Source organism: Panthera pardus, unplaced genomic scaffold (genome assembly GCF_024362965.1).
Source record: "Panthera pardus isolate Hobbes unplaced genomic scaffold, ASM2436296v1 HiC_scaffold_27, whole genome shotgun sequence".
Taxonomy (NCBI): Eukaryota; Metazoa; Chordata; class Mammalia; order Carnivora; family Felidae; genus Panthera; species Panthera pardus.
Window position 1 is genome coordinate 58,945,231 of NW_026526843.1, and position 24,734 is coordinate 58,969,964.

Sequence of the window (24,734 nt, forward strand, 5' to 3'; positions counted from 1 at the left end):
CCTCCCTCCCATAGAAATAAACATTTTTTTTTTTGACGTATGTTTATTTTTTTTTTATTTTTTTATTTTTTTTTATTTTTTAATATATGAAATTTACTGTCAAATTGGTTTCCATACAACACCCAGTGCTCATCCCAAAAGGTGCCCTCCTCAATACCCATCACCCACCCTGCCCTCCCTCCCACCCCCCATCAACCCTCAGTTTGTTCTCAGTTTTTAACAGTCTCTTATGCTTTGGCTCTCTCCCACTCTAACCTTTTTTTTTTTTTTTCCTTCCCCTCCCCCATGGGTTTCTGTTATGTTTCTCAGGATCCACATAAGAGTGAAACCATATGGTATCTGTCTTTCTCTGTATGGCTTATTTCACTTAGCATCACACTCTCCAGTTCCATCCATGTTGCTACAAAAGGCCATATTTCATTTTTTCTCATTGCCACGTAGTATTCCATTGTGTATATAAACCACAATTTCTTTATCCATTCATCAGTTGATGGACATTTAGGCTCTTTCCATAATTTGGCTATTGTTGAGAGTGCCGCTATAAACATTGGCGTACAGGTGCCCCTATGCATCAGTACTCCTGTATCCCTTGGATAAATTCCTAGCAGTGCTATTGCTGGGTCATAGGGTAGGTCTATTTTTAATTTTCTGAGGAACCTCCACACTGCTTTCCAGAGCGGCTGCACCAATTTGCATTCCCACCAACAGTGCAAGAGGGTTCCTGTTTCTCCACATCCTCTCCAGCACCTATAGTCTCCTGATTTCTTCATTTTGGCCACTCTGACTGGCGTGAGGTGATATCTGAGTGTGGTTTTGATTTGTATTTCCCTGATAAGGAGCGACGTTGAACATCTTTTCATGTGCCTGTTGGCCATCGGATGTCTTCTTTAGAGAAGTGTCTATTCATGTTTTCTGCCCATTTCTTCACTGGGTTATTTGTTTTTCGGGTGTGGAGTTTGATGAGCTCTTTATAGATTTTGGATACTAGCCCTTTGTCCGATGTGTCATTTGCAAATATCTTTTCCCATTCCGTTGGTTGCCTTTTAGTTTTGTTGGTTGTTTCCTTTGCTGTGCAGAAGCTTTTTATCTTCATAAGGTCCCAGTAATTCACTTTTGCTTTTAATTCCCTTGCCTTTGGGGATGTGTCGAGTAAGACATTGCTACAGCTGAGGTCAGAGAGGTCTTTTCCTGCTTTCTCCTCTAAGGTTTTGATGGTTTCCTGTCTCACATTCAGGTCCTTTATCCATTTTTAGTTTATGTTTGTGAATGGTGTGAGAAAGTAGTCTAGTTTCAACCTTCTGCATGTTGCTGTCCAGTTCTCCCAGCACCATTTGTTAAAGAGACTGTCTTTTTTCCATTGGATGTTCTTTCCTGCTTTGTCAAAGATGAGTTGGCCATACGTTTGTGGGTCTAGTTCTGGGATTTCTATTCTATTCCATTGGTCTATGCGTCTGTTTTTGTGCCAATACCATGCTGTCTTGATGATGACAGCTTTGTAGTAGAGGCTAAAGTCTGGGATTGTGATGCCTCCTGCTTTGGTCTTCTTCTTCAAAATTACTTTGGCTATTCGGGGCCTTTTGTGGTTCCATAGGAATTTTAGGATTGCTTGTTCTAGTTTCGGAAGAATGCTGGTGCAATTTTGATTGGGATTGTATTGAATGTGTAGATAGCTTTGGGTAGTATTGACATTTTGACAATATTTATTCTTCCAATCCATGAGCAGGGAATGTCTTTCCATTTCTTTATATCTTCTTCAATTACTATATGGCTTTTATTATATCGAGGTATGTTCCCTCTAAACATACTCTGTTAAGGTCTTTTACCATGAAAGCATGTCGTACTTTGTCAAATGCTTTTTCTGCATCTATTGAAATGATCATATAGTTTTATCTTTTCTCTTCTTGATGTGATGTATCATGTTGATTGATTTGCAAATATTGAGTCACTCTTGCATTCCTGTAACAAATCCCTGTTGATTGTGGTGCATTATATTTTTAATGTATCATTTCATTCTGTTTGTTAGTATTTTGTTGAGGATTTTTGCATCTATGTTTATCAAAGATATTAGTCTGTGGTTCTCTTTTTCTGTGATATCTTTATTTGGTTTTGGTATCAGGGTAATGCTATATAGAATAAATTTAGAAGTTTTCCTTTTTCTTCTATTTTTTAAGAATAATTTGAGAAAATAGGTATTAATTCTTCTTTAAATGTTTGGTAGAAATTCCCTGTGTCTAGCCATCTAGTTCTGGGCTTTTGCTTGTTGAGAGTTTTTTTGACTACTGATTTGATCTGCTTGCTGGTAATCAGTCTATTCAAATTTTTTATTTCTTCCTGCTTCAGGAATTAATATTTTCTTCTAGAAATTAATTTCTTCAGAATTAAATTATTCTAGGAATTCAATATTTTCTAGTTTTTTTTCAATTTTTTGGCATATTCTTTATCATAATATTCTCTTACAATTGTATTTCTCTGGTATTGATTTTTATTTCTCCTCTGTCATTTATAATTTTATTTATTTGTGTCTTTATCTCTTTTTTTTTTTTTGATGAGTCTGGAGAGAGGTTTATAAATGTTGTTCATATTTCCAAAGAACCAACTCCTGGTTTCATTGATCTGTTCTATTGTTTTTTTAGTTTCCATAGCATTTATTTCTGCTCTAATCTTTATTATTTCCTTCGTTCTGCTGGTTTAGGGTTTTGTTTGTTCTTTTTCTGTCTCCTTTAGGTGTAAGGTTAGGTTGTTTATATTATTATTTTTTCTTCCTGAAATAGGTCTAAATTGTTATGTACTTCCCTCTTAGAACCACTTTTGTTGCATCTCAAAAGTTTTGGACCATTTCATTTTCATTTGTTTCCATGTCTTTTTGGATTTCATCTTTGATTTCTTGTTTAACTGATTTCTTAGTAGCATGTTATTTAATTTTTAAATGTTATTCTTTGAGAGAGAAACAGAGTGTGAGCAGGGGAAGGGCAGAGAGAGAGAGGGACAGAATCTGAAGCAGGCTCCACACTCTAAGCCATCAGCACAGAGCCCAGAATGGGGCTCAAACTCATGAACCACTAGATCATGACCTAAGCTGAAGTTGGAAAGTTTAACCCAATGAGCCACCAGGTGCCCCTAGAAGCATGTAATTTAAACTCCATATATTTGTGGTCTTTCCAAACTTTTTCTTGTGGTTTATTTCTAGTTTCACATTGTTGTGCTCACAAAAGGTGGATGGTATGACTTTGCTCTTTTTGAATTTGTTGAGACATTTTTGTGGCCTAAAATGTATTTTGTTCTGGAGAATGTTCCCTGTGCATCTGAAAATAATTTATATTCCGCTCTTTTAGAATGGAATGGTCTAAATATATTTGTTAAATCCACCTGGTCCAATGTGTCATTCAAAACCACTGTTTCTTTGTTGATGTATTGGTTGGATGACATGTTTGCTGATGTAAGTGGGGTGTTAAATTCTAGGCTATAGTTTTAATTATTACTCAATCTTTTTACTTTTTGTTGATATATTTAAATTTTATAATTTTTTGTCTGTTTTGTTTGCTTGTGTCTTTTTAATATTTTTCCATTTCATAAAAGTCAGATAAATTTTTGAAATACTGTTGTTTATAATGTTTTCTTATAGGGGCACCTGGGTGGCTCAGTCAGTTGAGCGACTGACTTCGGCTCAGGTCATGATCTCACGGTTTGTGAGTTCAAGCCCCGCATCAGGCTCTGTGCTGACAGCTCAGAGCCTGGAGCCTGCTCCTGATTCTGTGTCTCTTCTCTCTGCTCCTCCCCCACTCATGCTCGTCTCTCTCTGTCTCAGAAATAAACATAAAAAAATATTTTCTTATAATTTATTTATATAAATTTGGTAGTAGTTTAATGCTTGATTTTAATAATTTGATTTTTCTTTTTTGTTTGTTAGTTTCTCTAAAAGTTCATATTTTTTTTTCCTATTTGCAGAGAACTATATTTTGATTTTTGGTCTTTCTCGGGTGTTTTTCTATTTTCTATACTACTTTTTCTCCATAACTTTGATTTTGCCCTTACTTTGCCCATTTTCATTTCAATTTGCTCTTTTCTAGTTTCTTAAGTTGGGAAATAAAGTTATATATTTAATATTGTCTTTTTTATTGTTGCCATTTCCAGCTATGAATTAATTCTCTTTAAGCATTAAGTTAGCTTCATCTTATAAATTTTTGTATGTTGTGTCTTTGTTGGATCCTTTCTCCATTTTCAAAGAAACAATGTTGCTTCTCTCTTTCCTTTCTTTTATTTTTGAATCTCTCTTTTCATTCATTAGTCACACTCCCCTATGACAACAGCCAAAAAGTTCTCAATTTTTAAAGACCCATTATATTTAATTGGGCTTATAGAGTAACTTCATACAACAACCTCATCTGAATGACCTTAGCTTAATTACATTTACAAGGTCCATTTTGCCATGTAAGCTAACATATGCCCAGGTTTTGGGGATTAGAACATTTATTCTTGGTAAATTGAGCTTTGAATGTTACAAAGGAGGGTGAATGGTACAAACTGAATTACCTCTTCCATAAAGTTATGTATTAAAACCCTAACCCTAAATATGAAAGTATTTGGAAATGGTGCCTGTTGGATGTAATTCAGGTCTGATGATGTCATTAAGGTAGAGGCCACATGATGGAATTAATACCTTTATAAGTATAGAAAAAGACAAGGGTCCCCTCTGTTTTCACCATGTGAGAACACAGCATGATAGTGGCCATCTTCAAACCAGGAAGAGAACTGTCATCAGACACAAAATGACCCAGCCCCTTAATCGTGCACTTCCCAGCCTTAAGAAATATGATAAATAAATGTTTCTTCAAGTCACCTAGTTTATGTTATTTTGTTAACGTGACCTGAACTGATCAAGACAGTAATTATTATTAGAAGCGAATTGCTGCTGTAACAAATACCTAAAAATATAGAAGCAGCTTTTGAACTGAGTAATGAGTAGAAGCTGAAAGAATTTTGGAGTGAATGCTAGAAAAATCTAATATTGCTATCAATATACCACTAAAGGTGATTGTGGTAGGAACTCAGGAGGGAAAGAGGAGAGACGTAAAGAAAGCTTCCATCTTCTTAAATAATACATACATACTCATATAAAAATATTGGTAGGAAGATGAACAGTAAAAGACATTCTGATGAGGTGTCAGATGAGAATAAGAAATAGGTTATTGGACAATGGAGAAATGGCCATACTTATAATAAAGTGGCAAATAACTTACCTGACTTGTTCTCATGGTCTAGCACTTTGTGGTAGTATTTGCAAAGAATATAATTAAATATTTAGCTGAGCAAATTTCTAAGCAAAATGTGAAGGACTGGTTTGATTCTTCTTGACTGCTCATAGTAAAATGCAAGAAGAAATAAATTGAAGAACAAATGAAAAAAATCTAAAACCTAAAGATTTTGAATATCATCAACCTATCCTTTTATGAGACATAGAGAGAGAAAAAAGGTTCTGATGGGAATACATAAGTTTATTAGAATGAGTGTGAACAGACTTAATCTGACACCCCAGCCTTAAAACTATCAGCTTGAACTGAAAGGGCCTGTGATGGGATGTAATGAAGAGTGATGGGCTACTTAGATTCCACTACACAGGATAACATATCCATTCAGTTGTGAACTTATATATTCTTCAATAAAAAAAGAGAGTAGCTTCAAAGAAGATTCAGAGATCATTAGGGCCACCACTTCAGTTTCAATAGACCAGACAGTTTCTAAACAAAGTTTTCTTTGCGCAGACTATAGGAGTCATGGTAACAAGGACTCACAGTGTCCTGAGGGCCCATCCCTCCCCTGGAAGAGTCCTTGATACATGGTTCATGCCCAGAAAAGCCACAAAGTAGATGGGACCCCTGAAAATAATTATGGTGACCCATTGACTCTTTGGGTGACTTTGTCACCCCAGTGAGTCTGGAGGGCAGAGCATCAAATTGAAGACAATTATTCTTGAACCTCATTATGTCTTTGGATTTGCCTTGCTATGTTTTAGACTTTCTCTTGGAACACATAACACCTTCTTAGTGTAACCAAACCAAAGTGATTTCACTCCTCGGTGAGTCAGAAACTGCACCAGGTTGAGTTGTTACACGAAGAAATCTTTATTAGCAACAAATGAGGAAATCATGGAGAATAACTTCCAAAGTCATTACCCCCTAAGCAAGGGTAAATGAGTTCCTTTTATTTATGGTTAGGATAAATGTTTAGGTATGGGAGCCTTGCCATCACATGTAGAGGCAGGCATAAAATCATACATGTGTGTTAAGGTAACATACCTATATACACATTGTATGTTATGTAAAGGAGGCTTGTGTTCTTCCTTGGACAGAGATTTTAGTATTATAATGAGATATAAGTAGTCATAAGTAATTCTAGAGGTCATTCCATGGTCTATCTGTGCAGGCACTAATCAGAGGTTAAATTTAAACTGGCCTTCATGGTCTGGGTTGGTTGGAGGTCTTGTCAGAGCAGTCGCTATTGCTGGAGGAGCGATTTCACTTTCCATTTGCTTGAGTTAATGAGATAAGCTGTAATGTGGGACAAAAAGGGTGGTGAGTACAAGCAAGTAGGCAGTAAATGTCAGGTGTTGGGGCCTAGCTGGAGACATTTCCCTCCTATTTATACCTTTTAAAATGGGATTGTCTATCCTATGCCTGGCCCACTATTGAATTTTGGAAGCACATAACTTGCTTGGTTTCACAGATTCACATCTTGAGAGGAATTTTGCATCAGGATGAATTATACTTTGAGTCTCACCTATACCTGATTAGGTAATATTCACTTGAGATTTTAGACTTCAGGCTTTAGAGTTGATGCTGGAAATAGTTAAGAGTTTTAGAACTGTTGCAGTAGAATTAATGTATTTTGCATGTGAGAAGGACACAAGTTTGTGGGGGGGGACAAGTGTGGAATGCTATAGACTAAATATTTGTGATCCTCCAAAATTCTTGATCAGAAACCTTATTCTCTAATGTGATGATATTTGGTGGTGGGGCATTTGGGAGGTAATTAACCTTAGTAATGTCATGAGAGTGGGCCCCCATGAGGAGATTAGTACTTTTATAAGAAGAATAGTAGAAACCTCTCTTTGATATGTGAGGATACAGTAAGAAGACAACCATCTGAAAATTAGGAAGAGATTCCTCAACAGGCACCAAATCTGGCAGTGCTTTCAATTTAGACTGTCAAGTCTCCACAACTGTCATAAATTTTTGTTATCTAAGCCACCATGTCTAGGCTGTTTTGTTATTTAAAAAATATGAGGAGGACAGTAGTTTTATACTTTTTATATTTCTAATCATAGCTACCTTTATGTATAGTGTGTTCTTTTTACCTTATATAATTACTCATTATCTATTTTTATTTGTTTTGAATATATAATTACTCCTCTATTTGTTTATTTATTTGTTTTGAATATGGTTGACACAAAGTTACATTATTTTCAGGTGTACAACATAGTGACTCAACTTCTCTATATATTATGCTATACACACCACAAGTGTATCTACCATCTGTCATCATACAATGTTATTACAGTATCATTGACTATATACCATATGCTGTGCCTTTTATTCCCATGACTAGAAGCCTGTATCTCCCACTCCCTTTCACCCATTTTGCCCGTTTCTCCAATCCTTTTCCTCTGGTTACTATCAATTTGTTTCCTGTATTTATAAGTCTGGTTTTGCTTTATGTTTGTTTATTCACTGTTTTTTATTTTTTGATTCCACGTATGAATGAAATCATACTGCAAATGTTTTGTATTCAATATTATATTACCTTCAAAGGTTTACTTGACAGTTGCTTTCTCAGCTACTGAGGAATTGGAGTAAGAGATATTGGGCCAGGAGGAGCCAAGATGGCAGAGAAGCATGGAAGCTTTCTGTGTGTCTCATATCCATGAAATACAGCCAGACCAACACTAAATTAAACCATCCTACATACCTAGAAAACCGATTGGAGGATTAACACAACAATCTGCACAACCTGAACCACAGAATTCAGCAGTTACATGGCATGGAGAGGTGAATTAGGGGAGCGAGAAGTGGCGAAAGTTAGGGAACCGCTTTTGCGGGTGGAGAGAGGACGCAGGCTGGGGAGGGGAAGAGAACATGGGAAAAGCACCCTTCCCCAAAAGCAGCTAGAGAAAGTGCAAAATTGGAAACAGCTGCAGGGACTAAACTAAAAAAGGAGAAAGGAGAAAGGAGATGGTTTAAATTCCATTAAGACTGTAAACAAGGGGAGCACAAAGGCTGCGACTCCACAGCTCTATACCTGCCAGTGCTCTGGTGGGAAGGGCGATTCCCCAGGAACAGAGTGGGGTCCTGGAGGTTCTTGGGCCACACAAGGAAAAGTGGTTCCCCTGCCATAAGGACATTTGGTAGAGACTGTTGAAGCCACCTGGTCCCAGCAGACCCCGGAAGGCAGCCAAATTTGCTGGTGCTGGGGCAAGGTCATTAAGGGTGAAGCCTGGTGCCAGATGTGTGTTGTGATTTTCCATAATCCCTGAAACACTGCTGCACTGTCTTGCGAACTCTTTCTGTGGCAGGCTGGCACCTGGCCACAGTCTCAGGGCACTGGCAGCAGCAGGGTCCAGCAAGCATTCCTGGGTGTAGCCAATATTCGGCCATTGCTCATTTGGCCATTGCTCGGTGAGACCCTCCTGCAGAGGGGCGGAACAGGTCAAAGCTGCAGTCCTTCTGAAGTAAGGGGCCCGGAAAACAGCCGCATCTGAGACAAAATTTGGGAGAGAGGTACTGCCTGGGGCCTGGTCACGGAGAGTGAAAAAGCGGGGAGTGGACAAAAGCTGAAAACAGAGGATGGGTGGGCGATTGCTGATCTGGGAGAACAGACTGGGTAGCTGGGTGGTGCCGTTTTCACTGCCTCTGCACATGGGCATATGCATCTACAAACCCCTCAACAATCCACCCCAGTAGGCTAGCAGCGCCATCTAGTGGAGAGCAGAGCTGTTACACTGAGCTCCTTCCAACTGGGTCAACTTTGCACTTCAAGAATACAAGTCTCACCACCCGCTTAATTTATGGACTATAAAGAGCTACATAGACTGACATCTAGGGGAAAATGAAGCAATTTCAGTCCTACTTCAATCTGTTAGCAGGTTCATCTATTCAATTTTCTTTCTTTTTTTCTTCTTTTTCTCTTGTGCAATTATTTTCCTTTTCTTGAATACAGAAAGAGAAAAAATTCATTTTTATTTTCAATTTTTATTAAAAACATTTTCATTTAATTTTTGTTACTGTATTTTTTATTTTTGTGTAATTTTTTTTCAAATTCTACTTTACTTCCATCATTTTATTTTAGTCTACTTCAGAGTATTCACCTTTTCAAATTTTCAAACAATACCCTTTTTTTCTTTCTTTTCCTTTTTTACTCTTTTTCTTTTCTTTTCTTTTTCTTGAATGCAGAAAGAGAAAGACTTCATTTTTACTTTCAATTTCTATTAAAATATTTTTATTTAATTTTTATTACTATACTCTTTGCTTTTATGTAAATTTTTTCAAATTATATTTTCTTCCATCACTTTATTTTAGTCTACTACAGTTTATTTACTTTTTAAAAATTTCAAACAATTTCTTTTTTACCTTTTTTCTCTTTTTCCCTTCTTGTTTTTCTTAAATACAGAAAACTAAAAAAAATCATATTTATTTTTAATTTTTATTAAAAATATTTTTTTCTACCATATTCTTTACTTTTGTGTAGAATTTTTCAAATTCTATATTACCCCATCATCTCATTTTAGTCTACTTCAGTGTATTCATTTTTCAAATTCTCAGATGTTTTCCTTATTTTTTTCTCCCCCCCCTTTTTTTTCTCTAATCTGTCAAACCACTTTCAACACTGAGACCAAAACACATCTATGATCTAGCATCATCTATTCAATTGTGTGTGTGTTTAATTTTAATTTTAATATTTTTAAAATTTTAATTATTTTTTAATTTCAATGTGTCTACCTCATTAATTCCTTTTCTCCCTTAAAAATGACAAAAACGAAGGAATTGACCCCAAAGAAAGAGCACGAAGAAACGACAGCCAGGGATTTAACCAACACAGATACAAGCAAGATGTCTGAACCAGAATTTAGAATCACGATAATAAGAATACTAGCTGGAGTCAAAAAAAGATTAGAATTTCTCTCTGCAGAGATAAAAGAAGTAAAAAATAGCCAGAATTAAATTAAAAATGCGGTAACTGAGTTGCAATCATTGATGGATGCAGAGGCGGCAAGGATGAACGAGGCAGAACAGAGAATCAGTGATATAGAGGACAAACTTGTAGAGAATAATGAAGCAAATAAAAAAAGAGGGAGATTAATGAAAACAGCACGATTTAAGAATTAGGGAAATCAGTGACTCATTAAAAAGGGACAACATCAGAATCATAGGGGTCCCAGAAAAGGAAAAGAGAGAAATAGCGATAGAAGGGTTATGTGAGCAAATCATAGTGGAAAACTTTCCTAACCTGGGGAAAGACACAGACATCAAAATCCAGGAAGCACAGAGGACCCCCCATTAGATTCAACAAAAACCGACCATCAACAATGCATATCATAGTCAAATTCACAAAATAATCTGGCAAGGAGAAAATCATGAAAGCAGCAAGGGAAAAAAATTCCTGAACATACAAGGGAAGAGAGATCAGGTTTGCAGCAAATCTATCCACAGAAACTTGGCAGGCCAGAAAGGAGTGGTGGGATATATTCAGTGTGCTGAAATAGAAAAGTATGCAGTGAAGAATTCTTTATCCAGTAAGGCTGTCATTCAAAATAGAAGGAGAGATAGAAAGTTTCCCAGACAAACAAAAATTAAAGGAGTTTGGGACCACTAACCCAGCCCTGCAAGAAATTTTAAGGGGGACTTTCTGTGGGTAGAAAAGATTAAAAAAATATAAATAAATAAAAAATAAATACATAAATAAATGAATACCAAAAACAACAAAAGATCAGAAAGGACCAGAGAACTCCACCAGAAACTCCAACTCTACAAGCATCATAATGGCAATAAATTAATATCTTTCAGTACTCACTCTAAACGTCAATGGACTCAATGCTCCAATCAAAAGACATAGGGTAACAAAATGGATAAGAAAATAAGAGCCATCCATATGCTGTTTATAAGAGACCCACTTTAGACCTAAAGACACCTTCAGATAAAAATAAGGGGATGGAGAACCATTATCATGCTAATGGTCAACAAGAGAAAGCCAGAGTAGCTATTCTTATATCAGACAATCTAGACTTTAAAATAAAGACTGTATCAAGAGATGCAGAAGGGAATTATGTCATCATCAAGGGGTCTATCCACCAAGAAGACCTAACAATTGTTAACATTTATGTGCCAAATGTGAAAGCACCCAAATATATAAATCAATTAATCACAAACATCAAGAAACTCATGGATAGTAATACCATACTAGTAGGAGACTTCAACACCCCACTTACATCAATGGACAGATCATCTAATCAAAAAATCAACAAGGAAACAATGGCTTTGAATGGCACACTGGACAAGATGGACTTAACAGATATATTCAGAACATTTCATCCTAAAGCAGCAGAATATACATTCTTCTCCAGTGCACATGGAACATTCTCCAGAATAGACCACATACTGGGACACAAATCAGCCCTAATTAAGTATAAAAAGTTCAAAATCATACCATGCATATTTTCAGACCACAACGCTATGAAACTCAAAATCAACCACAAGAAAAAATTTGGAAGGTAACAAATATTTGGAGACTGAAGAGCATCCTACTAAAGAATGAATGTGCTAACCAAGATGTTAAAGAGGGCATTAAAAAGTATATGGAAGTCATGAAAATGATAACATCACAACCCAAAACCTCTGGGATGCAGCAAAGGTGGTCATAAAAGGAAAGTATATAGCAATCCAGGCCTTCCTAAAGAAGGAAGAAAGATCTCAGATACACAACCTAACCTTACGCCTTAAGGAGCTGGAAAAAGAACAGCAATTAAAACCCCAAACCAGCATAAGACAGGAAATAATAAAGATTAGAGCAGAAATTAATGCTATCAAAACCAAAAAAAAACAAAACAGTAGAACAGATCAATGAAACCAGAAGCTGGTTCTTTGGAAGAATTAACAAAATTGATAAATCACTAGCCAGTTTGATCAAAACGAAAATGGAAAGGACCCAAATAAATAAAGTTAAGAATGAAAGAGGAGAGATCACAACCAACACAGCAGAAATGAAAACAATAATAAGAGAATATTATGAGCAATTATATGCCAATAAAATGGGCAATCTGGAAGAAATGGACAAATTCCTAGAAACATATATATACACTACCAAAACTGAAACAGGAAGAAATAGAAAATTTGAACAGACCCATTAACAGTAAGGAAATCAAATTAATAACCAAAAATCTGCCAAAAAACAAGAGTCCAGGGCCAGATGGCTTTTCGGGAGAATTCTACCAAACATTTAAGGAAGAGTTAATACCTATTCTCTTGAAACTGTTCCAACAAATAGAAATGGAAGGAAAACTTCCAAACTCTTTCCATGAAGCCACTATTACCCTGATTTCAAAACCAGACACAGATGCCACTAAAAAGGAGAACTATAGACCAATTTCTCTGATGAACATGGATACAAAAATCCTCAACAAGATATTAGCCAATGCATTAAAAAATTATTCACAACGACCAATTGGGATTTATACCTGGGGTGCAGGGCTGGTTCAATATCCACAAAACAATTAACGTGATTCATCACATCAATAAAAGAAAGGAAAAGAACCATATGATCCTCTCAATAGATGCAGAGAAAGCATTTGACAAAATACAGCAACATTTCTTGATAAAAACCCTCAAAAAAGTAGGGATAGAAGAAGCATACCTCGAGATCAAAAAGCCATGTATGAACAACCCAATGCTAATATCATCCTCAATAGGGAAAAACTGAGAGCTTTCCCCCTAAGGTCAAGAACAAGACAGGGATGTCCACTATCTATCTATCTATCTATCCATCAATCTCCCCGTCCCCCCACATATATTATATACCTATCTATCTAGATATATGTAAATATATATATGTCATATATATACATATCTACATATCTTATATTTAATAATAGATATTATGATAGAATTATTCTATCTACTGTCATCTATTTTTTGAATATTTTTGATGTTTATTTTATTTTTGGGAGAGAGTGAGTATGAGCAGGGGAAGGGCAGCAGGGGGAGGCACGGAATCTGAAGCAGGCTCCAGCACAGAGTTAGCACAGAGTCCAACATGGAACTCAGACTCAGGAACGGTGGGATCCTGACCTGAGCTGAAGTCAGACACTCAACTGACTGAGCCACTCAGGCACCCCTATCGTTAATCTATTAGTTGAATGCTCTAGCTATCTAAACTTATTTTAAAGAATTGGCTTATGTGCTTGTGGAGGATTGCAAATTTATAAATTATAGGGCAAGGTGGCAGACCATAAGTTAGGCAGGATTTCTATGTACATTCTTGATATGGAATCCCTTCTTTAAAAAATCTAGTTTTACTCCTAAGACCTTCAATTGATTAGGGGAAGCTCGGTGGCTGAGTCGGTTGAGCATCCAACTTCAGCTCAGGTCATGATCTTATGGTCCCTGGGCTCGAGCCCTGTGTGGGCTCTGTGCTGACAGCTCAGAGCCTGGAGCCTGCATCTGATTCTGTGTCTCCCTCTCTCTGTTCCTCCCCTGCTTGCACTCTGTCTCTCAATCTCTCTCAAAAAATAAGTAAACATTAAAAAATAATTAAGAAGAATAAAAAAGGACCTTCAAATGATTAAATTATGCCCAACCACATTATCAAGAACAATCTGCTTTACATATAGTTAACTGATTGCAAGTGTTAATTACATGTGCAAAATATTTTCATAGCAACACCTATACTTAATTTTGATGAAACAGCTGGTTACTATAACTAAGCCAAGTTTGATATGTAAAATTAAATATCACAGTAACAAATAAACTTTTAAAAGGAAAAAAAGTATAAATCATTGAAATTTTAAAAACTGGTGAAAAAGTTAGCAGCAAAGTGGGAAGAATTAAATGGAAAATTATTATTGTGGGAAGTATATCTGAAGAAATTATGCAGGTATTCAAGGAAATGGAAATTGAAAGGATAGTTAAGAGACAAAGACAGAGTAAAAAAAGTTCTAATATATGTCTAAATGCAAACCCATAAGGGACAATAAAATGAAAGGAGGAGGGTAATATTTGAAGACAAAAATGACTGAAAATTTTCCATAAAGAATAGAAGATACAAATGCCCAGATATTAGAAGCATAATGTATCAAACAGAAACCAAACCAAATACTACACACACCTTCTACTGTCAGCAAATGTTGAGTGAGACCACTATGGGAAAGCTACATCAGTTACACTAGTCACAACTAAAACCAACAAAGACAATGCAAAAAGCAACTATCTGAGGGCTCAGGAGGGTCTAGGGGAAAATTTCTACCAATTCTATAGAATCTTTTATATTTATTACTTCACCTCATTCTTCTGATATCAAAATAAAATACCTTACAAGGAAAGAATCTACATACAAATAGCTCCCATAAACATAGATACAAATGTGTCACAAAAATATTAGTAAATCAAATATAGCAGTATATAAAAGGAATAATACATTATGAACAAGGGTCATTTATAGCAGGAATGCAAGTCTAGTTCAATATTAAAAAATCAGCAAGTGTAATTCCCCATACAAAGGTTAAAATATAGCCATATTAGTAGTTACAGAAATTCATTTTATGTAATTCAACATTCTTTCATGATTAAAATTTCTTAGAAAGCTAGGAATCAACCACACTTCCTTAAGTTGATAAAGGGCATTATAGTATTCTGTGATTATTGTCACAAAATATTACAAAGTTAGTGGCTTGAACCAATGTATTTATATTAGTTTACTGTTCTGGTTTTTAGAAGTCCAAAATGTTTTTCACCAGGCTAAAATAAAGGCTAAGCCCTGGAGGAGAATCCATTTTTGTACCTAGCTTCCACAGGCTGCCTATAGTCCTTTGCTCATAGCCCCCTTCCATCTTCAAAGCCATCAATAGCCAATTATGTCTCATGTTGCTTAATTTTGATATGACTCTTTTGCCATCCTCTTCCATATTTAAAGGACTTTTGTGATTACACTTGGCTGACCTGGTTAATTTAGAATAATCTCATTATTATTAAGATCAGTTGATTAGCAACTCTAATTCAATTTGCAACGTTAATTTTCCCTTGCCATGTAACATAAATTATTCATAGGGACCTGGAATTAGGGCATGGGAAGATTTGGGGGAAATTCTGCTGACTACAGCATATACAAAATCCCTACAGTAAACATTTTAAAGCAATTTTTTTAATGTTTATTTATTTTTGAGAGAGAGAGAGACAGAGTACGAGTGAGGCAGGGTCAGAGAGAGAGCCGGAGACACAGAATCTGAAGCAGGTTCCAGGCTCTGAGCTGTCAGCACAGAGCTCGACCCTGGGGCTCAAACCCACGAACCATGAGATCATGACCTGAGCCAGAGTCGGACGCCCAACTGACTGAGCCACCCAGGGTGCCCATACAGTACACCTTTTAGTAGTAGTCTAAATACTTTTCCTCTAACACTCTCAAGAAAGGTGCCTCTTCTTTGTGGTCCCTTAGCATCTCTACCCCAGCACTTACTCTAGTCTAATGTGTAATTGCTGGTTTGTTTGCTTGTCCTTCTAGACATGATACATTAGTTATTAGTGTATACCAGATCAGTGCCCAGTAAATAAAGTTCTTAATAAGCACAAGTTCTAGAAAGCAGCATCTACAAATGATGTATGACTTAAGAAAACTATCAGGATGGGTTATTACATGGGTACTTTTCCTTCCTCTGTAGAACTGGTGACTATGTCTTTTTAAATAATAAAGGAAGGGTTGGTTTTCATGGTCCCTGTATCATTCAAGCACACAGAATATACTTATTTGGGTAGAAAAACTATAGAAAACATCTTGCTATGGTGCTTTCTTTCTAACAGCGTCTTACTTGGCGCTAATAGATAACCCATTTAGAAATTCTACATCAACATGAAAAGAGGGAAAAAATAGGTTGGGAAAGACAATATGATTCATTTTTAAAAGTATGGTTGTACTGACATTGCATTATGTATAAAATGTACAAAATATTGTTTATATAAATAAGTTTTTCCAGTAGCTTATATTTACTTAGCAATTGTGTTGTTTTTTTTAGAGAACTAAGTGTGGGAAAAAATATCACTGAATTTAATAAAAGTGGCTTGCATGTGTAAGCCCAAACCATGGATATTGCATGGAGGTCACTTTGGAGAAACTTTTTAAACAGTAGTTTGTTATTAGAATGAAAGCTCATATTTTGCAGATTTTACAATGAACATTTTATAATATTTCATATATAAAATGAATTCAGTGCATATGTAGTCTATGATGCAAATGTACAAAAAAATCCCAAAACCTCAGCAGTCAACCTAGAAAACAAAATCCCAACAGCTGTATCCACCTCTGGGCTCCTTCCCTATTCCATATCTCTATTCTCCTCTAGGAACATGTATTATGATTTTTTTAACAATAACCATATCACTCATATCTTTTTTCCTGAACTTTGTCTCCTATTTCTTGTTCTTGACTCACTGCTATGACCAGTATGTGCACTAAAAAGCTTTAAAAAAAACTATCGTTTTTTTCTAGATTTCTTTTCTTTTTTGATTTTTTTCTAGATTTTAAAGAGACTTGTTCCAAAGTTTCATTATTCAGACTAATGCTAGCTATTGATTTTTCATGTATTTCTTTTATTAGATTAAAAAAATTTCTATTTTACTAAGAATGTTTTTCTTAATAAAAAATGTTGAATAATTTAAAAAAGAGAGAGAGAGAGGGGGCCAGCTAAGAACGTGTGTAGCTGAACAGCAAGAAGTGCTTGATTACTTTTGAATTATTCCTTAAAATTGCCATTTTAGCAAGATAGAGCTTTTGGTACCCACTGATTATAACTGTCAGCTAAACTTTCTAGCAAAGATAAATTTGAGACAGTCATGAAACAAGGAGGCAAATTAAAAATATCAGAATGATTATGTTTTTTTAGTCATGCAAAAATTGCAATCATCTACATGTCCTTTCTAATTGATAATGGTGGCCTGGGTTTTCATATTATATTCAAGCATAAATTCAAATAAAACACAATTGTTAGTTTGATATATTTGTATCACCTCAGATGCTCGGGGAATCCACATAGACATGGAAATTTCAAAGATAGGCAAAATAAGCTATATATGTCATTCTGAACTAAGCAGAAGGCAATAAAGGTCTGGGAATTCAGAAGAAATGAATGCACTTCACAGGACAATAAGAAGAGCGGGTGCTTGGTAATTAGATGTTTGCCCTGCTTTGCAGATGGGTCACTGAAATAAAATTTATCTCTGTTAATAACCTTTATTCTGGGAAAGGCACCCAATTTAGGTCCTTCTGTTTGGTTAATGGAGTAACAAAAGTTTCTCTTGAGCCCGCAAGGTCTCAAGTCCCTTCAGCTCAAAATAAACCACATTCCCAAATAGCAAACTATGGGGGATGGTGCTAACCTGAACCCTTCAAGAGCAAGAAAATCTGTCATCAATTGTTGATAGGAATGAAAAATGTCATGGTCACTTTAGAAGATATTTTGAAAGTTTAATTTTAATATAAACTATATTCTTACAAGGTTAACCAATAATTGTGGTACCTGGTAGTAACACAAAGTAGGTGAAAGCTTGTCTGTACAAAAACCTGCATACAGATATTTATAGCAGCTTTATTCATAATTTCCAAAATGTGGAAGGGACCAACTATTTCCTTCAATAGGTGAATGGATAAATAAACTGTGGTTCATACAGATAATGGTATATCATTCAGCACCAAAAAAAACCAAAAAACCAAAAAACAAACCACACAAACCAATAAGCTATCAAGTTATGAAAAGACATGGAGGAAACCTAAATACATATTATTAAGGAAAATAAGCCAATTTGAAAGGCTGTGTACTGTATGTTTCCACAAATAATACATTTGGAAAATGCAAAACTATGAACACAGCAAACAGAGAAGTGGTTGGTAGGAATTAAGGAAGAGGGAGGGTTGAATAAGCACAGAACAGAGGATTTTTAGGGTGGTAAAACTACTCTGTGTGATATTATAATGGTGGGTATATTTGCCCAAATTCATAGAATGTACAAAACCAGGAGTGCACTCTAATGTAAACCATAGACTTTAGATGATAATGATATGGTAATATATGTTTATCAATTATAACAAATGTACTACTCTAGTGAGAAACATTGATAATAGGGGAGGCTATGCATGTGTGGAGGGAGTGATGTATGGGAAATTGCTTTACCTTTCACTCAACTTTGCTGTGAACTCAAATTTTTCATAAATAAACCATTAAAAATACACAAACAGGGGCACCTGGGTGGCTCAGTCTGTTGAGCGTCCAACTTCAGCTCAGGTCATGATCTCGCGGTTCGTGGGTTCGAGCCCCACGTCAAGCTCTGTGCTGACAGTTCTGCGCTGACAGCTTGAGGCCTGGGGCCTGGAGCCTGTTTCAGATTCTGTGTCTCCCTCTCTCTCTGCTCCTCCTCTGGTCACACTCTGTCTCTCTCTCAACAAAAAATAAAGATCAAAAACAAAAATTTAAAAAACAAACACAAACAGTAACATGCTTATATTTTTATTATATTTACCATACTTTTAAATTGTTTTATGTTTTACATTAATTTCACACAAAAATAAAATTCTGGTGGGTTAAAGAAAAAAAAATAATGACAGTCCATTGACCAGTGGAAAAGTGACATAAAGCAGAGGTACCTACAAGTTATTTTTACAACAAAACTTTTCCTAACAACATAGATTAGCCTAATCTAGCATATTTGCATTGTATTTGTAATCATTAGAACAGTGTTTCCCAACCTTCAGTGAATATAAGAAATCCCTGGGGGAGGGGCACCTGGGTGGCTCAGTTAGTGAAGAATCCTACTCTTGATTTCAGCTCAGGTCATGCATGATCTCACAGTACGTCTATTCGAACCCCAGGTCAGGCTTTGGACTGACAGTGCAGAGCCTGCTTGGGATTCTCTCTCTCCCTCTCTCTGACACTCCCCCACTTTCTCTCTCTCTCTCTCTCTCTCTCTCAAAAATAAGTAGACACGTAAAAAATAAATAAATCTCTGGGGGAAAATTTTAAAGTATGAAACCCTGGACTTGCTCCTCTCAGAAATTCAGATTCCACACTTGAGAAATACTTTTCTAGGCTACTAAGATACTCGGCATTTGGAATTTCTTACAAGAATAAGCCATCCAGAAAAAAAAGTATGTCTTTTTTCCCATTTTTTTAAGTTTAATTATTTGATAAAGAGAGAGAGACAGAGAGAGAGAGAGAGCAAGCAGGGGAGGGGCAGAGAGAGAAGGAGAGAGAGAGAATCCCAAGCAGGCTCCCCACTGTCAGAGCAGAGCCCAAGAATGGATGCTATCTCACGAACTGTGAGATCATTACCTGAGCCAAAATCAAAAGTTGGACCTTAACCAACTGAGCCACCCAGGCACTCCTGTACTTTGGAGACACCTTTTAAAAACCACTTAAAGACAAAAGGGAAATTTTAAAGCACTTTAAAAGTTTTTGTGATATTTTAATGTAAATGGTAAAATATTCTTTCTTTTTTTTCAAGATAAAAATTCTATTATCTGCAGTTGTCAACTGTGCTATACATGGAGATTCATAGACTAGTTTGTTTTACATCATTTTTGTTATTTGCCTTTTTTTAAAAGAAGAATTAATCACAGCACTTCTAATTCAGATCTTTAGCAAACAAAAATGAAACAAACATGAGTATGATAAGCTGATATTTTATTTTATTTTTTAAACATGAAATTTATTGTCAAATTGGTTTCCATACAGCACCCAGGGCTCATCCCAACAGGTGCCTTCCTCAATCCCCATCACCCACCCGCCCCTCCCTCCCACCCCCCATCAACCTTCAGTTTGTTCTCAGTTTTTAAGAGTCTTTTATGTTTTGGTTCCCTCCCTCTCCAACCTTTTTTTTTTTCTTTTCTTCCCCTCCCCCATGGTCTTCTGTTAAGTTTCTCAGGATCCACATAAGAGTAAAAACATATGGTACCTTTCCCTGTATGACATATTTCACTTAGCATAACACTCTGCAGTTCTATCCACGTTACTACAAAGGGCCATATTTCATTCTTTCTCATTGCCAAGTAGTATTCCATTGTGTATATAAACCACAATTTCCTTATCCATTCATCAGTTGATGGACATTTAGGCTCTTTCCACAATTTGGCTATTGTTGAGAGTGCTGCTATAAACATTGGGGTACAAGTGCCCCTATGCATCAGCACTCCTGTATACCTTGGGTAAATTCCTAGCAATGCTATTGCTGGGTCATTGGGTAGATATATTGTTAATTTTTTGAGGAACCTCCACACTGTTTTGCAGAGTGGCTGCACCAGTTTGCATTCCCACCAACAGTGCAAGAGGCTTCCTGTTTCTCCACATCCTCTCCAGCATCCATATTCTCCTGATTTGTTCACTTTAACCACTCTGACCAGCGTGAGGTGGTATCTGAGTGTGGTTTTGATTTGTATATCCCTGATGAGGAGTGACGTTGAGCATAGTTTCATGTGCCTGTTGACCATCTAGATGCCTTCTTTAGAGAAGTGTCTATTCATGTTTTCTGCCCATTTCTTCACTGGATTATTTGTTTTTTCGATGTGAAGTTTGGTGAGCTCTTTATAGATTTTGGATACTAGCCCTTTGTCCGATATGTCATTTGCAAATATCTTTTCCCATTCTGTTGGTTGCCTTTTAGTTTTGTTGGTTGTTTCCTTTGCAGTGCAGAAGCTTTTTATATTCATGAGGTCCAAATAGTTCATTTTTGCTTTTAATTCCCTTGCCTTTGGGGATGTGCCAAGTAAGAAATTGCTGCTGCTGAGGTCAGAGAGGTTTTTTCCTGCTTTCTCCTCTAGGGTTTTGATGGTTTCCTGACTCACATTCAGGTCCTTTACCCATTTTGAGTTTATTTTTGTGAATGGTGTAAGAAAGTGGTCTAGTTTCATCCTTCTGCATGTTGCTGTCAAGTTCTCCCAGCACCATTTGTTAAAGATACTGTCTTTTTACTGTAGGATACTCTTTCCTGCTTTGTCAAAGATTAGTTGGCCATGGTTTTGTGGGTCTAATTCTGGGGTTTCTATTCTATTCCATCGGTCTATGTGTCTGTTTTTGGGCCAATACCATGCTGTCTTGATGCTTACAGCTTTGGAGTAGAGGCTAAAGTCTGGGATTGTGATGCCTCCCACTTTGGTCTTCTTCAATATTACTTTGGCTATTCGGGGTCTTTTTGTGGTTCCATACAAATTTTAGAAATGCTTGTTGTAGCTTTGAGAAGAATGCTGGTGCAATTTTGATTGGGATTGCATTGAATGTGTAGATAGCTTTGGGTAGTATTGATATTTTAACAATATTTATTCTTCCAATCCATGAGCACGGAATATTTTTCCATTTCTTTATATCTTCTTCAATTTCCTTCATAAGATTTCTATAGTTTTCAGCATACAGATCCTTTACATTTTTGGTTGGGTTTGTTCCTGGATACTTATGATTCTCAGTGCAATTGTGAATGGGATCAGTTTCTTTATTTTTCTTTTGCTTCATTATTAGTGTATAAGAATGCAACTGATTTCTGTACATTGATTTTGTATCCTGCAACTTTCATGAATTCATGTATCAGTTCTAGCCGACTTTTGGTGGAGTCTCTAGGGTTTTCCATGTATAATATCATGTCATCTGCAAAAAGCGAAAGCTTGACTTCATCTTTGCCAATTTTGATGCCTTTGGTTTCCTTTTGTTGTCTGATTTCTGATGCTAGCACTTCCAACTCTATGTTAAACAACAGCAATTAGAGTGGACATCCCTGTCGTGTTCCTGATCTCAGGGGGAAAGCTCTCAGTTTTTCCCCATTGAGGATGATATTAATTGTGGGCTTTTCATAAATGGCTTCTATAATGTTTAAGTATGTTCCTTCTATCCCGACTTTCTCGAGGGTATTTATTAAGAAAGGATGCTGAATTTTGCCAAATGCTTTTTCTGCATCAACTGACAGGATCATATGGTTTTTATATTTTCTTTTATTAATGTGATGTATCACATTGATTGATTTGCGAATGTTGAACCAGCCCTGCATCCCAGGAATGAATCCCACTTGATCATGGTAAATAATTCTTTTTATATGCTGTTGAATTCAACTTGTTAGTATCTTATTGAGAATTTTTGCATTCATATTCATCAGAGATATTGGCCTGTATTTCTCTTTTTTTTCTGGGTCTCTCTGGTTTAGGAATCAAAGTAACTATGGCTGCATAGAATGAGTCTGGAAGTTTTCCTTCCATTTCTATATTTTGGAATAGCTTAAGAAGGATAGGTATTACCTCTGCTTTAAATATCTGGTAGAATTCCCCTGGGAAGCCATCTGGTCCTGGACTCATATTTGTTGGGAGTTTTTTGGTAACTGATTCCATTTGTTCACTGGTTATGGGTCTGTTCAAGTTTTCTATTTCTTCCTGTTTGAGCTTTGGAAGTATGTGAGTGCTTAGGAATTTTTCCATTTCTTCTACGTTGTCCAGTTTGTTGCCATATAATTTTTCATAGTATTCCCTCATAATTGTTTGTTTTTCAGAGAGCTTGGTTGTAATAATTCCATTTTCTTTCATGATTTTATCTATTTGGGTCCTTTCTGTTTTCTTTTTGAGAAGCCTGGCTAGAGGTTTATCAATTTTGTTTATTTTTTCAGAAAACCAACTGTTGGTTTCATTGATCTGCTCTACAGTTTTTTTTAGATTCTATATTGTTTATTTCTGCTCTGATCTTTATTATTTCTCTTCTTCTGCTGGGTTTGGGGTGTCTTTGCTGTTCTGCATCTATTTCCTTTAGGTGTGCTGTTAGATTTTGTATTTTGTATTTTGTACTTTTCTTTTTTCTCCAGTAGGCCTGGATCACAATGTATTTTCCTCTCAGGACTGCCTTTGCTGCATCCCAAAGCATTTGGATTGTTATATTTTCATTTTCATTTGTTTCCACATATTTTTAAAATTTCTTCTCTAATTGACTGGTTTACCCATTCATTCTTTAGTAAGGTGTTCTTTAACCTCCATGCTTTTGGAGGTTTTCTAGACTTTTTGCCGTGGTTGATTTCAAGTTTCATAGCATTGTGGTCTGAAAGTGTGCATGGTATGATCTCAATTGTTTTATACTTATGAAGGGTTGTTTTGTGACTCAGTATGTGATCTATCTTGGATATTTTTCCATGTGCACTTGAGAAGAAAGTATATTCTGTTTCTTTGGGATGCAGAGTTCTAAATATATTTGTCAAGTCCATCTGATCCAATGTATCATTCAGGGATCCTGTGTCTAGGTGATCTATCCATTCTTGTAAGTGGAGTATTAAAGTCCCCTGCAATTACCACATTCTTATCACTAAGGTTGCTTATGTTTGTGATAATTGTTTTATGTATTTGGGTGTTTCCATATTCGGCACATAGACGTTTACAAGTGTTAGCTCTTCCTGATGGATAGTCCCTGTAATTATTTTATAATGCCCTTCTTCATCTCTTGTTACAGCTTTTAATTTAAAGTCTAGTTTGTCTGATATAAGTATGGCTACTCCAGCTTTCTTTTGACTTCCCATAGCATGATAGATAGTTCTCCATCCCCTCACTTTCAATCTGAACATGTCCTCAGACACCTCACTCTAAAATGAGTCTCCTGTAGACAGCAAATAGAAGGGTCCTGTTTTTTTATCCATTCTGATACCCTATGTCTTTTTTTTTAGAACATTTAGTGCATTTACATTCAGTGCTATTACTGAAAGATATGGGTTTAGAGTCTTTGTGATGTCTATAGGTTTCATGCTTGTACTGATGTTTCTGGTACTTTGTAATCCTTGCAACGTTTCACTCACAGAATCCCCCTTAGGATCTCTTGTAGGGCTGTTTTCATGATGATGAATTCCTTTAGTTTTTATTTCTTTGGGAAGACCTTTACTTTTCCTTCTATTCTGATTGACAGACTTGCTGGATAAAGAATTCTCGGCTGCATATTTTTTTTCTGTTCATCACATTGAGGATTTCCTGCCATTCTTTTCTGGCCTGTCAAGTTTCAGTAGATAGGTCTGCCACTAGTCTTATGGGTCTCCCTTTATATATTAGAGAGTGTTTAACCCTAGCTGCTTTCAGAATTTTCTCTTTATCCTTGTATTTTGCCAGTTTCACTATGATATGTCGTGCAGAAATTCGATTCAAATTATGTGAAGGGGGTTCTCTGTGCCTCTTGGTTTTCAATGCATTTTTCCTTCCCCAGATCAGGGAAGCTATGATTTGTTCAAGTACACCTTCATCCCCTTTCTCTCTCTCTTCCTCTGCTGGAATTCCTATTATATGGATATTGTTCCAATTGATTACATCACTTAGTTCTCTAATTCTCCCCTCATACTCCTGGATTTTTTTATCTCTCTTTTTCTCAGTTTCCTCTTTTTTCATAATTTTCTCTTCTAATTCACCTATTCTCTCCTCTGCCTCTTCAATCCGAGCTGCGGTCGCCTCCATTTTATTTTGCACCTCATTTGTAGCATTTTTTAGCTCCTCATGACTATTTC